Source organism: Rhinopithecus roxellana, chromosome 21 (assembly GCF_007565055.1).
Source record: "Rhinopithecus roxellana isolate Shanxi Qingling chromosome 21, ASM756505v1, whole genome shotgun sequence".
Classification (NCBI taxonomy): domain Eukaryota; kingdom Metazoa; phylum Chordata; class Mammalia; order Primates; family Cercopithecidae; genus Rhinopithecus; species Rhinopithecus roxellana.
This window is the reverse complement of record NC_044569.1, coordinates 7,304,989-7,320,233: the sequence shown is the minus strand read 5'-3', so window position 1 is coordinate 7,320,233 and position 15,245 is coordinate 7,304,989.

The window sequence follows — 15,245 nt, the reverse complement described above, 5'->3', positions numbered from 1 at the left end:
AGTAGTTCTCATGGGGTTCTTCAAAACAAACAAACAAACAAAACTGTTTCTTTCTATGTATTTGAATATTTCAGATATTTGTCTAAAATTTACAGTGTTGTGGATGTCAGATTTACAAATTATTTTCTTTCCACTCATCATAATCTTCTATGCTCTTTACAGAAAGGAAAAGCACATCCCAAATTCCATCTTTGTCATTTTTAGCAATAAACAATCAATTTAGGAACAAAGAAAAGACCCCCTGTACATAAAAGTAAAGAGGTTGGTTGATGGTGTGTTTGTGTCATGCAAAATGTGGTCTATTTTAAAGAAAACAAAGAGCACTAGAGATTTTACTCCCTTGTGTATTACTTATTTTTAAATTATGCATTGCTTTCATTTTTCTTAAAAACAAAAGATGGCATCAGTGATCACAAAAAGAACTGGGCAATTTATTTGGGGGAAATTTCTTCGTGAGTAGTAAAAAACAAATTTGCAAAGAGTATAAAGGTTCAGCTGCAGAGCCGTCCAGCTCCAGAGATCGTCTTTCTGATTCGTCCCAAGCCTTTCCAACATATTCACCTCTCTGGCTCTGTCTGTCTCTGACACTCTTATTTATGAAGTTGCTCTTTAGTGATCACAGAAGCTGCCCAATGTAAACATTTCCCATTTCCTTTTCATAAACCATAGAAAAGTATAAGAAGGACTGGTGTTTCTGAATCTCTTTGTTCAGAAATCATGGAGCTGGATGTAGTGGTTGCATGACTGATTTCTGAGGAGAAGTGGCTCAAGTATTTAGAAATGAAAACGACATGCTTTAATGTTAGATTATGGTTTTGCATTCTTTAGTTTGTCATAGCATTTATTGCTCTGAAGAATGATTACATGATGTTTTCAGATTAGGGCCAGATGTATATCCAGAACATAAAACTGCAGAGAGAAATGTGTAACATATGGTCTGGAGGTCTTAGGAAAGTTTTGACACTTCTGGGTCTCAAGAATTATTATGACCTGAATGTTACAAAATGAGGTCACTTTAAAGATATTTATACTTTTTAAAATTGCGGTTGTGTCGTTAGCTGAAAGAGAATGAGATACTGGGAGGTTTGGGGGCCAAAAACTTAGTGGCACAAGCTTCTTGTCTCTGTAGAATGTGTGTTATATTCTTACTCTGTCTTCACCATGGAAAGAGGAACGCATCTGCTCTTCTTGAGTCGAATTGCTGCTCTTCGCTAAGCGAGCTCCATGGTTGGTGGAACTGGTACCCAGAGACTCTAGGATGACTCTGGAGGCCTGGATTATTTTCCTTCTTGAGGGTTGTAACTACTTTTAGATGAAGTTTGAGCACATTGCTAGGTGTTACGGAGAAAATGTTTGTGTCCCTCCCAAGTCTATGTGTTGAAGCTCTAATCCCTAATATAATATTGTTTGAAGGTGGGGACTTTGGGAGGTGTTTAAGATTAGATGAGTTCACGAGGGTGGAGTCTCCTGATAGGATTGGTACCCTTATAAGCAGAGACACCAGAAAGCTCCCTCTTTCTCTCCCTGCACGTGCACAAAGAAGAGATCATGTGTATAGCGAGACAGCAAAGAGGCTGTCTTCCAGCCAGGGAGAGAGTCCTCTCCAGAACCTTACCTTGCTGGCACCATGATCTCAGTCCCAGCCTCCAGAACTCTGAGACAATAATCACTCAGTCTATGGTATTTTCTTATGGCAGCCTGAGCAGACTACAACATCAGGTGTAAAAAGAGAAGATTGAACTAAATAAAGGAGACTTTCTTACCCTCTGTAGTAGGCTGAATAATGGCCACCCAAGATAACAGGTCCTAATCCTTGGAACCTATAAATGTGACCTTATAAGGAGAAAAATTCAAGTTAAAGATCCTTTTTTTTTTTTTTGGTTTTTGGAAACGGAGTCTTGCTCTGTCGCCCAGGCTGGAGTGCAGTGGTGCCGTCTCTGCTCACTACAACCTCCGCTTCCTGGGTTCAAGCAGTTCTCTGCCTCAGCTTCCCAAGTAGCTGGGATTACAGGCGCTCACCACCATGCTGGCTAATTTTTGTATTATTAGTAGGGGCGGGGTTTTACCATCTTGGCCATGCTGGTCTTGAACTCCCGACCTCGTGATCCACCCACCTCAGCCTCCCAAAGTGCTGGGATTACAGGCAAGTTAAAGATCTTAACATGGGAAGATTATCCTTAATTATCCAGATGGGCCCTGCATCCAATCACAAGTGTCTTTATAAGAGAGGGACAGAGGCAGACCCCCCCATACACAGAAGAGGAAGAGGGTATGTGACCATGGAGGCGGGGATTGTAGTGGTGTGGCCACCAGGAACAAGAGGAAGAAAGGAGTGGGTTTTCCCCTAGGATCTCAGGAGGGACCATGGCTCTGGTGACACCTTGCTTTTGGACTTTTGGCCTCCAGAAATGTGAGACAATTACTTGGTTGTTTTAAGCCACTCAGTTTGTGGTAATCTGTTATCTGCCACAGAAAACTAGTACCCTCCAACTTCTTCCTTCTTTTGGCTACAGGGCTTGTTAACTGGATATGCAAAGCTCTTACCTTGAGGTTTGGGCTTCCCAATTCAAGCCTTAAGCCTGGCTGTCTTATAGAACAGGAGAAGGTCTGAGAGAAATTATTTTACCCTCTGGGTAACTGCTGACAATAATATGTCTCTTCTCAGGCCTAGAGATCAGACTCAAGTACAGTATGTATGATAGTATTTGGCAATTTAGCCTTTCGTTATTTCTATAGGATAGTCCATTGACTGTGTCAAGGGCATGGTGCAGAAAAGACAACTGATGATAATTAGAAAATTACTCTGCTACCAAATCACATCTTGATTCTTTGAAAGAGCTATATTAATTTTCTTTTTAATATTTCTGCTTTGCTTTCTGTTTATGGCAAAGAATGCTTGAGGTGATGTTTCTGGAGTATGAACCTTTTATATGGCAACCAGACAAGTAGAGAAAATGTTAGTCTAATAAGAGCCTCAACATTATCCTTTTTCTATAAATTATTCTAATGTTTGGATTAGAGGAAAGCCATTTGGTTGTTGGAAAGGTCATTTTATTCTCAAAGGACCAAGAGAAGGGGGTCCTCTGAGAACTCTCTTACTCAAAAAGGCCAAAAAAATCTGGCCAAAATTAATTGGAAGTTTAATTTTGAATCTCTGTTCGGGATTTGGCTGAGGATCAGCCCAATAATGGATAGCACATGCTTAAACTCTTTCGCTACCTCCATCTTCTCCTCTGGATTTCCTTCCTTTTTTGAGATCTGCATCGAAAATCTTTCGAGTGTCTATGCTTGTTGTTCCCATTTGCCAGGAAATAAACAGTGTGTGCCTTGTTCTCTTGTCAGTCAACTTCTTGTGAATATTATAGATGGCTGGGCCAATCGCCCAGCTCCCGATTTTTCTGCTTTAAATGATCAAAACTTAAAGCATAAAGAGTAACAAATACCATTCGTATCATTTTCTAAAATCTTTCTGGGAATCTCTGAAGCTTTTATTTAATTACTCATGAAGAAAATAAAGTATAAACAAAAACTCTGCAAATCCCTGCCTTCCTGTTTATGATGAGAAACTTTGAACAAACAAATATTTCCCAGAGTTAATACCTGAGAAGTTATGCTAGAGATTGCATTAAAAATGTATACTCCACACAGGGGTTTCAACCGTGTGCTAGAGTCGCATTGTTAAATTATTTCATTTCCCCCATCTTTGGCTTTTTGGGGGGTTACCCACAATCTAGTTAAAGAATCGCTTATATTTTGAATTCATTCAGCATCTGAAGCATTCACATCTTTGCCATGTGTTCAATTTGAGTAAAGCCCTTGAAGTGTGATTACAGAAGAAAGGATGCTAAAAAGGGAGAGGAGAATATCTCCCACATGTGTGGACAACCAGTATTCAGGGACCAGAAGAGCCAACAGTTCTTGGCCGCCGTTCTGATAGAGGCCTGGTTTTGGCCAAATCTCAGATGTGCAAGTACAATATGTAGCAGCCCTGGGGAAAGCGCTCAGGCTTAAGCAAGCCCTGTCAAGGCGATTCTAGACATCTTAGTCATCATCTGTATCTGAAGCTCAGTCATTCCCAGACGGGTCGTACAGTGTGACTGGAAAATGTTTCTCAACTCAGAGGTGTCGACAATGCACAGTTTTTCCTCCATAGATTTGTCCACCTTGATTTGGTGATTGCTACTAAACAGTGTTTACTATTTCTACCAACCAGAAGAATTTTAAAAATTATTCATTAGAACAGTTTTATTCACTCAGTCACGAGCACTGCCAGACAGGTGTGGCCTTCTGGATTCTGAATAAGGTAAGTCTCAAAACATGTACAAGCAACTTGGAGGCTCACAATACATTTTAAAAACATAAATAGCACAGGTCTTTGCATGTTTCCACATTAAGATCACTTTACTTGAGAAGTTCAAAAACCTGTGCAGAGAATATATCACTAATGTAACATTAGGGCCTGACAAAGTGCTGGAGAAGCCAAGAAACTCACACCAAGGCTAGAACACCACACTTCACTCACCCTGATGAGCTGCCCACTTAGTGTTTTCAACAATGGGCGCCATCTGTACACTGAGCAGACAGCTCATCGTAAGAGACCATGGTTATTGGCTGATGTCACGTGTTTCTATTCCAGAGAGTTACAATTAACAGCACCAGTGATCGTTGTAATGCAGGGCTCTAGGTTTCCATGAATTGAAGCTTTCTGTTTTATAAGAACCTGGTGCCAACCAGTTGTGCAACTGGAGCTACCAGAGTTAAAGTTTTCTGAATTGTTACAAACTAAGTAACATCTTTAATTTACCAGAGGAAATTGGGGGTGTTCAATGCATAAAAATGCCATTCTCCTTATCTAAAAATTAGCGAGATTTTAATAAGTTGAACATTTACCTAGCGTCTATGTGAGATCCTACGCTAGGGATAGATGAGTACAGCACATAGAATTCCTTCGGGGGAGAGAGACAAAATGAAAAAGACGTTTAAGCCGGCCATGGTGGCTGATGCCTGTAATCTCAGCACTTTGGGAGCACGAGGCAGGTGGATCACAAAGTCAAGAGATTGAGACCATCCTGGCCAACATGGTGAAAACCCGTCTCTACTAAAAGTACAAAAATTAGCCGGGTGTGGTGGCGGGCACCCATAGTCCCAGCTACTCAGGAGGCTGAGGCAGAAGAATCACTTGAAGCCTGGAAGTGGAGGTTGCAGTGAGCAGAGATTGCGCCATTGCACTCCAGCCTGGTGACAGAGTGAGACTCTGTCGCAAAAAAAAAAAAAAAAAAAAAAAAAAAAAGAAAAGAAAGAGAAGAAGACATTTAAATAAAATGTGATAAACAATCAAATATATAGGGGCAATAGAAGCAGAGATTTGGGGACACTGAGCTCAGCCTGAGGAGGCCAGGAGAGGTGATGCCTAGCCTGAGTCTTGAATTATACATAGTAGTTTAGCAAATACAACTGAGAAGGACAATTCACAAAGAAGAGCATAAGCAAAGGCACAGAGTCATACATGTCTATGTAGGCATGATAGCTTGGAATTTTGGGAAACAAAGTGCAATCTAGAAACTAGTGAGAAAGCAAATGAGGACATCTGGTCATAAGAAACCTTGGATTCCATATGGAGAATATGGGTCCTTATCTTCCACATGTTAGAAAGGTCATTCCAGTGGTAATGGAGACAGTAATTACAATGCCCCAGGCGAAAGAAGGTAAAGGATTAGGGTGAAGTAGTCTGGTAGAGATAGAGAAAAGAAGATTCATTTAAATTTCTTTATAGTTTTGGTTTCTTCTCTAAGTTTACAGTTTAGTAAATCATAACTGGGTATGAGGTGGGTGTGTAAAAATAGCTATATTATAAGATACATTATTGAATTTCAATACTTGTATAATGCTATAGTAATCAAAATAGAAATTCAATAGGGAAGTAAATAACCTTGCACAGTAAAATGAACTCCAAACCCAAACTCTCTTTCACCACATACACACACACACACACACACACACACACACACACACACACACACACACAATGAAACTTCTAAAAGAAAATGTAGGAGAAAATATCAACACATGAAAAACTATTCTGGGGCTGGGCGCAGTGGCTCACGCCTGTAATTCCAGTATTTTGGGAGGCCGAGGCAGGTGGATCACCTGAGGTCAGGAGTTCAAGACCAGCCTGACCAACATGGTGAAACCCTGTCTCCACTAAAAACACAAAAATTAGCTGGATATGGTGGCGGGCGCCCATAACCTCAGCTACTCAGGGGACTGAGGCAGAAGAGTCATTTGAACCCAGGAGGCGGAGGTTGCAATGAGCTGAGCTCACGCCATTGCACTCCAGCCTGGGCAACAAAAGTAAAATTTTGTCTCAAAAAAAAAAAAAAAAAAAAAGAAAAAAACAAAAAAGAAAAACTATTCTGCATGTCAGGAAATCCTGAAGGCTGGGCTAACTCCTCTAGGGCAGCCCCCGTGAATTGTACTAGGAGCTCTGTAGGGATTGTGGAGATTGTGGAGATGGATGCTCTCTCTCCCTTTTCTGGTTAGAACCCATATAAAGGTCACAGGCGCAAGGCGTGTCACGTGACTCCAATAGGCAGAAGATGGAATAAAATCCAATGAAGCCAGTAAGGTAAGCAGAATTTTTGTTCCCATCCTTTGGGAAACTATGAACATTTTAGCTAGAATTTATATAAAAAAAATAAAACTGTAGCCCTTTTGTCTCTTGGTCACAATAATTATAGAGTCAGCTTTTGAAGGACAACATTTTTAGGATGTAGTTTCCTTATGATAACATAAGCTAAAATAATTGCATAATTTTAAAAGTTAAAATAGTATGTAAACTATAATAATATTTTATAACAACACTTTAATCCATTTGCTTTTACTTTTATATAGATATCTGGAAGTCATCTATCCACGTTCAATACGCAATTACTGAGCTACTACCTTGTGACATGCACTGAGCTACTTGATCAAGGCTAAAGAAAAAGAAGTGATTTTGCCATTAATCACCTATAGTAATCTCGCAAATCTCTTGATGTTAGTTTATTCATGCATCTAAAAAAAAAAAAAAATGTAGCCAGATGTCCTATGAGGTTCTTGCTGATTTTAAAATTCAATATACATAATGAGTGAAAACATCTTTTCAGTCGTGCCTTACAGTCTGGCTCTTCCATCCCTTTGGAAATAGTATGTGACCTAGGAAATAATTCTTGCTCTGTCACTTTTTTCTTTGCTTTGTATTTTGTATATGGTCTGAGAAATCTTTACCTTCCACAATGTGCAAAGATTTTCTCCTACATTTTCTTTTAGAAGTTTCACAGTGTGTGTGTGCGTGTGTGTGTGTGTGTGTGGTATAAGAGAGTTTGGGTTTGGGGTTCATTTTACTGTGCAAGGTTATTTACTTCCCTATTGAATTTCTGTTTTGATTACTACAGCATTATACAAGTATTGAAATCAGATAATGTATCTTATAATGTAGCTATTTTTATTTTTCAAGACTGATTTGGCTATTCTTTGTATTTCCACATGTGTTTTAGAACCACCTAGTCAATTGCTGCTAAATATGTCTGCTAGCATTTTGAATGGGATTGGGTTGAATCAATAGATCAATTTTGAGAGAACCAAAGACTTCACAATATGAAATCTTCTAATCCACGATTATGATACTTTCTGTTGATAGAGATCTTCAATTTTTCTCAGTTTTCAGTGCAAAATTCTTGCTCATATTTTATTAAAGTTATTGCTAACTGCTTTATTTTTTCATAGTATTGGAAAAAGCTTATTAAATTTTTAGTTACTAGTCAATTGATGACAATTGAAGTACAATTGATTTTTTTACATTGATTTTGTATTTTGTGGCCCTGATAAATTCACTTATTAGTTCTAATAGTTTTTGAAGACCTTTTAGGAATGGCAATATATTTAATCTTGTCTTTTGTGAAGGGAGTTTTACTTATCACTTTATAATCTGTATGCCTTTTATTTCCTTTCCTTGCCTTATTTCACTGGCTGGGAACTCTAGTACAATATTGAGCAGAAGTTGTAGGAATAGACATTTTTGCTTTATTTCTGAATTTACATACAATGTGTTGAGACTTTTCACCATTGAGTATGATGCTAACTGTAGGTTTTTCTTTTATGTCCTTTACTCAGTTGAGAAAGTTTTAATTTTAGTGAGAATTCTTAACATAAATTGGTGTTGAATTTACTGAGTCTATTGAACTAATCATATGCATTTTCTCTTTTATTTTGTAAATGTGTTTAAATTACACTGATTTTTAAATATAAATGAACCTTGTATTTCTTTGATAAACACCACATGGTTATGATGCATTATCCTTAACATACATAATCACTGGATTTTACTTATAAAGTTTTGGGTTTTTTTTGCACTTACGTTCATGAAGGATATTGGTTTTTGTTTTCATTTCTTGGAATGTCTTTGTATCAAGGTAGTGCTCCCCTTGTAAAATAAATTAGAATGTCCCTCATCATCAATTTTCTAAGAGTTTATTAGGAACTGTATTATTTATGCTTTAAAGGTTTAATTAAATTTACCAGTGATGATATTTGGGCCTGGAGGTTTCTTTCTGAGGGTTTTAATTATGAATTTAATTCCTTTAATATATTTTCCAACTTAATAAATGGAGCACAAAAATTTATGTTCATTTTGGATATTTGTATTTTTTTAATAATTTTGTCTAACATATTAAAGTGGTTATTTATAATAATTATCCTTTTAATGTTTGTAGGATCCAAAGTGACATCTCCTTTTATGCTTCTAATCATGATAATTTGTGTCTTCTCTTATTTTCTCCCCCTAGATCAATCTTATTAGGGGCTTGTCAATTTTATTGATCTTTTTAAATAACTAGGTATCGGTTTCATTTATTTTCTTTCTTGGTTTTTCTATTCTACTTCATTGATTATTTCCCTTGGTTTTTATTTTCTTTCTTCTACCTACATAGGGTTTACTTTTTCTTCTGATTTCTTGCAGTGAAAACTGTAAAACTTAATCTCTATTCTTTCTTTTCTAGCATAAGCATTTAATTTCTCTCTAAGCATTCTTTTGTCCACGCTTGAAAAATTTTAATATTTTGCGTTTCATGACAATTTTATTTAATCACTGAATGATATTCTTTGTGATTTCTTATTTCACCTGTTGATTGTTTCAAAATGTTTAAGTTGTAAATATTTGGGATTTTCCTATATATCTTGTTGTTGGTTTGTAATTCAATCCTATTTTGGTCAGAAAACACACATGACTTGAAACTTTTAAATTTGAGACCTTAAAAAAATTACTAAGCATATGGACCATTCTAGTAAATGTAGCTTACATACTTGTAAAGAATATGTATTCTGTTGTTGGGTGGCTGGGTGGCTCTGTAAATATCAGTTTACTGTAGTTTACTGATAGCGTTGTTCAAACATTCTCTGTCTTCACTGATTCTTTTGTTGAACTCATCTGTAAGTTGCTGCCCACAAGCTGTCAGATTAGGAATGATTTTTACATTCTTAAAAGGTCACACACACACACACACACACACACTCAAAAAGAATATATCAAAAGCCTGAAATACTTACTCTTTGGTTCTTTAGGAAAAAAGTTGGCTGAATCCCGTGTTAAAATATATAATTTGGCGTGTGGAATTATCTGTTTTTTTCTTTAATTGGATCAAGTTTTGATTCATGTACTTTGAAGCTTTGTTAAATTGATAACTTGCACATCTTCCTGATGATTTGACTATTTTATCATACTGTCTCTTTATCTCTGGTAATTTTTTTGTCTTTAAGTTTGTTTTATGTTATATTAATTGAGGCCTATAGCCTTCTCATGCTTATGTTTGCATGGCATATCATTTTCTATCCATTTACTTTCAGTATATCTGTATTTATACCTAATCTACATTTTTGATGGACAACGTATCATTTGATTGTTAAAATGCATTCTAATAATTTCTTCATTTAGTTGCATCATTCAGCTCGTTAACATTTAATGTAATTATTCTGTTATAGAAAAAACCCCCAAAAACTAAAAACATTTAATGTAATTATTCTAATCATTAGATATGAAGATATCATGTTATTATTGGTTTTCTATTTATCCCCTCCCTTGTTTGGATTATTTGAATACTTTTATAATTTCAATCTAATTTGACTTTTGACTTTTAGCTATGTTTCTTTGCGTTATTGTAGTGATTGTCCTAGAGATTATGGTACATAACTTTAGCCTTTTACTGCCCACTTTAAGTTAATATGTTACCACTTCCTGTAAGATATAGAAACCTTACAACACTGTATGTCTACATATACTCATATTCTTGATGCTATAGTTGTTTATGCTACACCTCTACTTTAAATGGCAAATAAGTGAAAAGGAATGTGACTCATCTACCATTTCCAGTGATCTTCATTCCTTTCTGAGAATCCAAGTTTCCATCTGGTATCATCTTCTTCAGTCTGAAGACTTTCTTTAGAAACTTCTATAATGATTTCCTTAGTTTATCTTTTGTCTGAAAATATTTCTACTTTGCGTTAATTCTTTAAATATAGGTTCACCAGTTATACAATTCTGAGTTGTTCAGCCTCTTCTTCGACCACTTGAAAGATATTGTTTCATTCTCTTCTGGCCACTTTGACTTTTGATGAGACAACCCCACTAGCTGAATTGTTGTTCTTTATTTAATGTGTCATTTTTCTCTTTCTACTTTCAAGATTTGCTCATCCCTTTGACGTTGAAATTTTTGATTACGATGGACTTCATGTTTATTCTGTTTGGTGTTTGTTGATCATCTTGTGTCTTTAAATTTCTGTCTTTCATCAGATGGGGACATTTTCAGTCAGTATTTCCTGAGATGAATTACTTTTTCCCCATTACCTTTCTGTTCTTCCGGTACTCTAATTAGATTTATGTTGCTTGGTTTTGTATTATTTAACAAGTCAGTCCCTGTGGTACTCTGTTCATGCTTTTCATTTTTTAGCTTTTATTTCTGTTTGTCTTAGTCTTTTTTCTGTTGCTTATAACAGAATGCCTAAAACGTGTAATTTAAAAGAAAAGGAATTTACTTTCTTCAGGTACGGAGACTGAGAAGTCCAAGGTTGAGGGGCTACACTGGTGAGGGCCTTTTTGCTGGAGAGGACTCTGTAGAGTCCCACAGTGGTACAGGGCATCACATGTTGAGAGGGTGAGCTTGGTCAGGTCTCTCTTTTCTTATGAAGCCAGTAATGTAACTCCTGTGATAAGTCATTAATCCCTGAGTGGATTAATCCATTCATGAGGACAGAGCTAACATGACACAGTCACCTCTTAAACACTCCACCTTTAGATAAGCCACGGTGGAGATTAAGTTTCAACATGAGTTTCCGAGGGGACAGATACCCAAACTGTAGCACTATTCTTCACATCGTGCTGGGTCATATTCATTGCTCTGTCTTCAAGTTCACTTACTCTTTCCTCTGACACTCCATTCAGCTATTACATTTATTCATCTAGGACCTAACTGGGACCCAATAGCAAACCAAGAATTGATTTTTTAAAGAAGAATAACTTATTGCAGATCATTTATTTTTTCAGTTTTAGAATTTCCATTTGGCTCATTGTTATTGTTTCTATTTCTAAGGAGAGATTTCCTAAAATTTCACTTATTGAGAACATATTTACTGTAGCCTCTGAAGATAAGTGTTATCACAGCCGCTTGAAAATCCTCAATTATTAGTTTGAAGATCTGAATCATCTTGGGGTGATTCACAGGTGACTTCCTTTTCTCTTGAGAATATGTTCCCTTTCCCTGGTTCTTTTTACTTTGGTCATTTTGGACATTATAACATTTTCTCCAATGCTTGTTTTAAGCATTTAAGCATTTAAGCAGGAATTATCTTGTTTGAACTTGAACTGAAAACTTGATTAGATGGTGGCTCTGTTCTCAGTTTAGGTAGTTTGTCATTAGCTAAGCTGCTTTGAGTTTATTCTATGAAGGCAGGTTCCTAAGTCACTCAGAGATGTGGGTAGGCATATTTTGGAATCTCTTCTTGGATTTTTCAGTTCCAAGTTTTTCCCACTCTAAATAACAGTTTTCCCAAATCAGTTTTCTAATTTCCCAGGTCAGAAAAGTTAAGTTGTCTCTGCTGGTGTCTCCGCCACCTCATATGCTATGCCAGCAATACTTGTTCCCAAGCTAAAGGCCATGAAAATGATACCTCCCTTTATACAACTACCTTCCTCTAAGTATGTATCTCCACTGCTGTTATGTCTGCTTCTGCTTACTCCTGATGATGCCTTCAGTCTGGTGCAACAGAAAACACCCATTTCGTTTATAGCAACCTGGATTAGTTCAGTTTCAGCCAGGATCCAATAGCAAGCCGAGAGCTGGTTTTTAGAAGAAAAACTACTTGCTGAAGAGAGTAGAGCTTTGTTGCAAAACTCAGGGGCATTCTTTGTGATTTTCCTACTGGAATTTGCCACAGCCTCCCAATAAACTATAGACACATTGAGGGTCTTTTCAATTCACTGAATCATAAAAGCTAAGGGGCAAGATATTTTGTCCTGTAGTCCAAAAGGTTGCTAAATGAGTTAGAACAATACATTCAAATATGGAAGTGTTCTCTTTAAAATTTAATGGGCCAATTAAGCACAATAATTTTTTAATGGTAGGTGTTCCCAGTGTAGCAAATTGTCTTTAACTAGGGAGGTGATATTTGACCATGCCCTAGACAAATTGGCCTCCTGAATTTTTACGGGATTCACTCTTCATCCTTTGTCATGTATATGTCTTACCAGGACATCTAAGGTACCTACGATTACTCTAGCATCAGGTCCCGTCTTTGTGATGTCACCAATGCAGTGGACCAACAAAATATCCTTTGTTGGTGAGAGGGGGATGACAGGATCAACGTCTCTGATTATTGAATTTTTTATGGCAGAGAGCTATAGAATTGATGTAGTCTTGAGATAAGAACATAAATATGTGCCGATAATCTAGACAAGTGAAAAATTGTAGTGTTTTCTGCTTATTGGAATGTGAGGAAAACATTTCTTCTAGGTCAAGAGCTTCTTACTAAGTACCTGGTATGTGTCAATTTACTCTGGGAAAAATATCCAAAGGAAATAGCAGCTGCCAATGGAATTAACAAATAGTCACTATGATAATCCACTCTATATCCAGGATTTTGTATTGTTTTAATGGAAAACTTTTGCAGAATACATTAAATTAGAAATAGAATTTTTTTTTTTTTTTTTTTGGAGTGTTTACCAGTCTCTGTCAGGTCGCGTGTTGTAATTGGTCCCTGGTGTATTCTTGGATCTGGCTTTATTCATGTTTTTTTGTGGAATGAGGAGTGGTAGAGATGAGAGTAGTATCACCATATCTCAGTTCTTTGGAGGTGCCATTTACATGGGCTGAGATCAGAACTGTGCCTTCTGGAGTCATTCCACCGATGGCTCTATGGGCACTCAGTAAGAGAATTGGAACTTCCTCACAAGGTAGCTAACTAACACAGATAATCTCATTTCAGGGTCTTCAAACAAGTTAAAATCCACAAAATATGAAGAAAAATTAATAACAAGGCATCAGGGAATTAAGCTGAGATGTTATACAGCCAGGATCCAAAAATTCAGAAGAAATATCCAGTCTGCACTAGCAGAACCCCAAGGGTGCTGCTTAGAACCCAAGACAAAATGTTTTGGAAACTGTAAGCTCTACTACAACTGATGCCGAACAACCTAACACCCTTTCCCCTATGTTTACCCGAAGACTTCATTTCTCTTCATGTCTTCCACCTCTGCTGCTCTCTATTACCTCAGAATTCTTGCATGGGTTCATCTGCTTAACAGTAAGTTGACCTCAGAGGAAACTCTATTTGCAGCAGAGAGTGGGAAAGGTAGTTTTCATCTTTCCCAATTTTGATATTACAGCAAGAACAAATAAAAGTGAACAGAAACAGGTGCTGAATGACCCAGTCTACAATATTTACCACAGTTGACTTTGTAGCCCAATCACCTTTCCATCACACTTCCCATCATTTTTAATTGAAAAGTATTTTAAAGTGCTCATGACTTGTGTCATTGATAGAAATCCTTAGTATTAACCCGTGTTGAAGACTGTAATTCTTAATGCACTACATTTTTGTTTCAGACAAAAACAATCTAAGAGAGATGGTACTTTAGTAGGTTCTTGGAAGGTGCAGCCTGATGTACTAAGGCTTTTCCTGCTAATTGTAGCTCTGAGGTAGCAAAGTGATAGAACACAAAATCCTTGGCTAAAACCAAAGGAAATATACAAACCCCACCATCCATCCTTATCTGCCTCTAGTTAATGATTGGAGATTATACTTGAGTTGGCAGAGAGTAGAAAAAAATGAAGATTCATAAATCCACTTTATTGACAAACTCTTGAGCACTATTAAAAATGAGCAAACAGATTTAAAAAATATCATGGACCCTTGAAAAAGTACCCTAAATCCAGGCAAAGAGAGCACTCTAACGGAATCAGAGGGCACATAGGAATCTAGAAAAAAATCCAAAAGAATAAAATTCAAAAAACTCTTTGTAATCATAGAGTAAAGGAAAATATAGCCTCTATGAAAAAAGAGTAAAATATTAAGAGGCAAGCAACTGCAATAAATAACAAGAGAAAGGGAAGAAAAGGGAGATGAATGAGATAGGAAGAACTTCTAGGGTGTTAAAAATTTCATAATTAAAATCCATATATATATATTCACGTAAATACCAGAATTGGTTCTACAGAAGATCGTATCAATAAAAGTGAAGGATGAACTTGAGAAAAACTTTTCCCACAATACAGAAAAAGTAATCAAAGATGGAAAAATTATGAGCATAGTGAATTCTTATGATTTTATATTGCCTTGACATCCATTTTAAATACGTTTAGCTTTCTCATATCAGAAGCAGGGCTCAATCATGCTTGACACAGTTTTTAGTTCTACACCTCCTCCCAGTTCCTCAGTATGGTCTATCCAGGTATCTCCTTATACAGCTACCTCCTGGTGACCACCTCCCTATGGGACAGCCGGATCCCACCTGCTTGACTGGCCCTGCTGAGCACCACACCCTGCATGGACTGTGAGACATGCTGCAGTGACCCCCTCTCAGTCATAGCGTGGAACTCATGCTCACTTCTTTCAAATCTACCAATGAAAACTTCTCTCCAGAAATGTGTTTGGATACTGTCCTGAACCTTAATAAAGGCATTGACCCATGGATCCCACACTCTCTTTCCCTGCCTGATCTC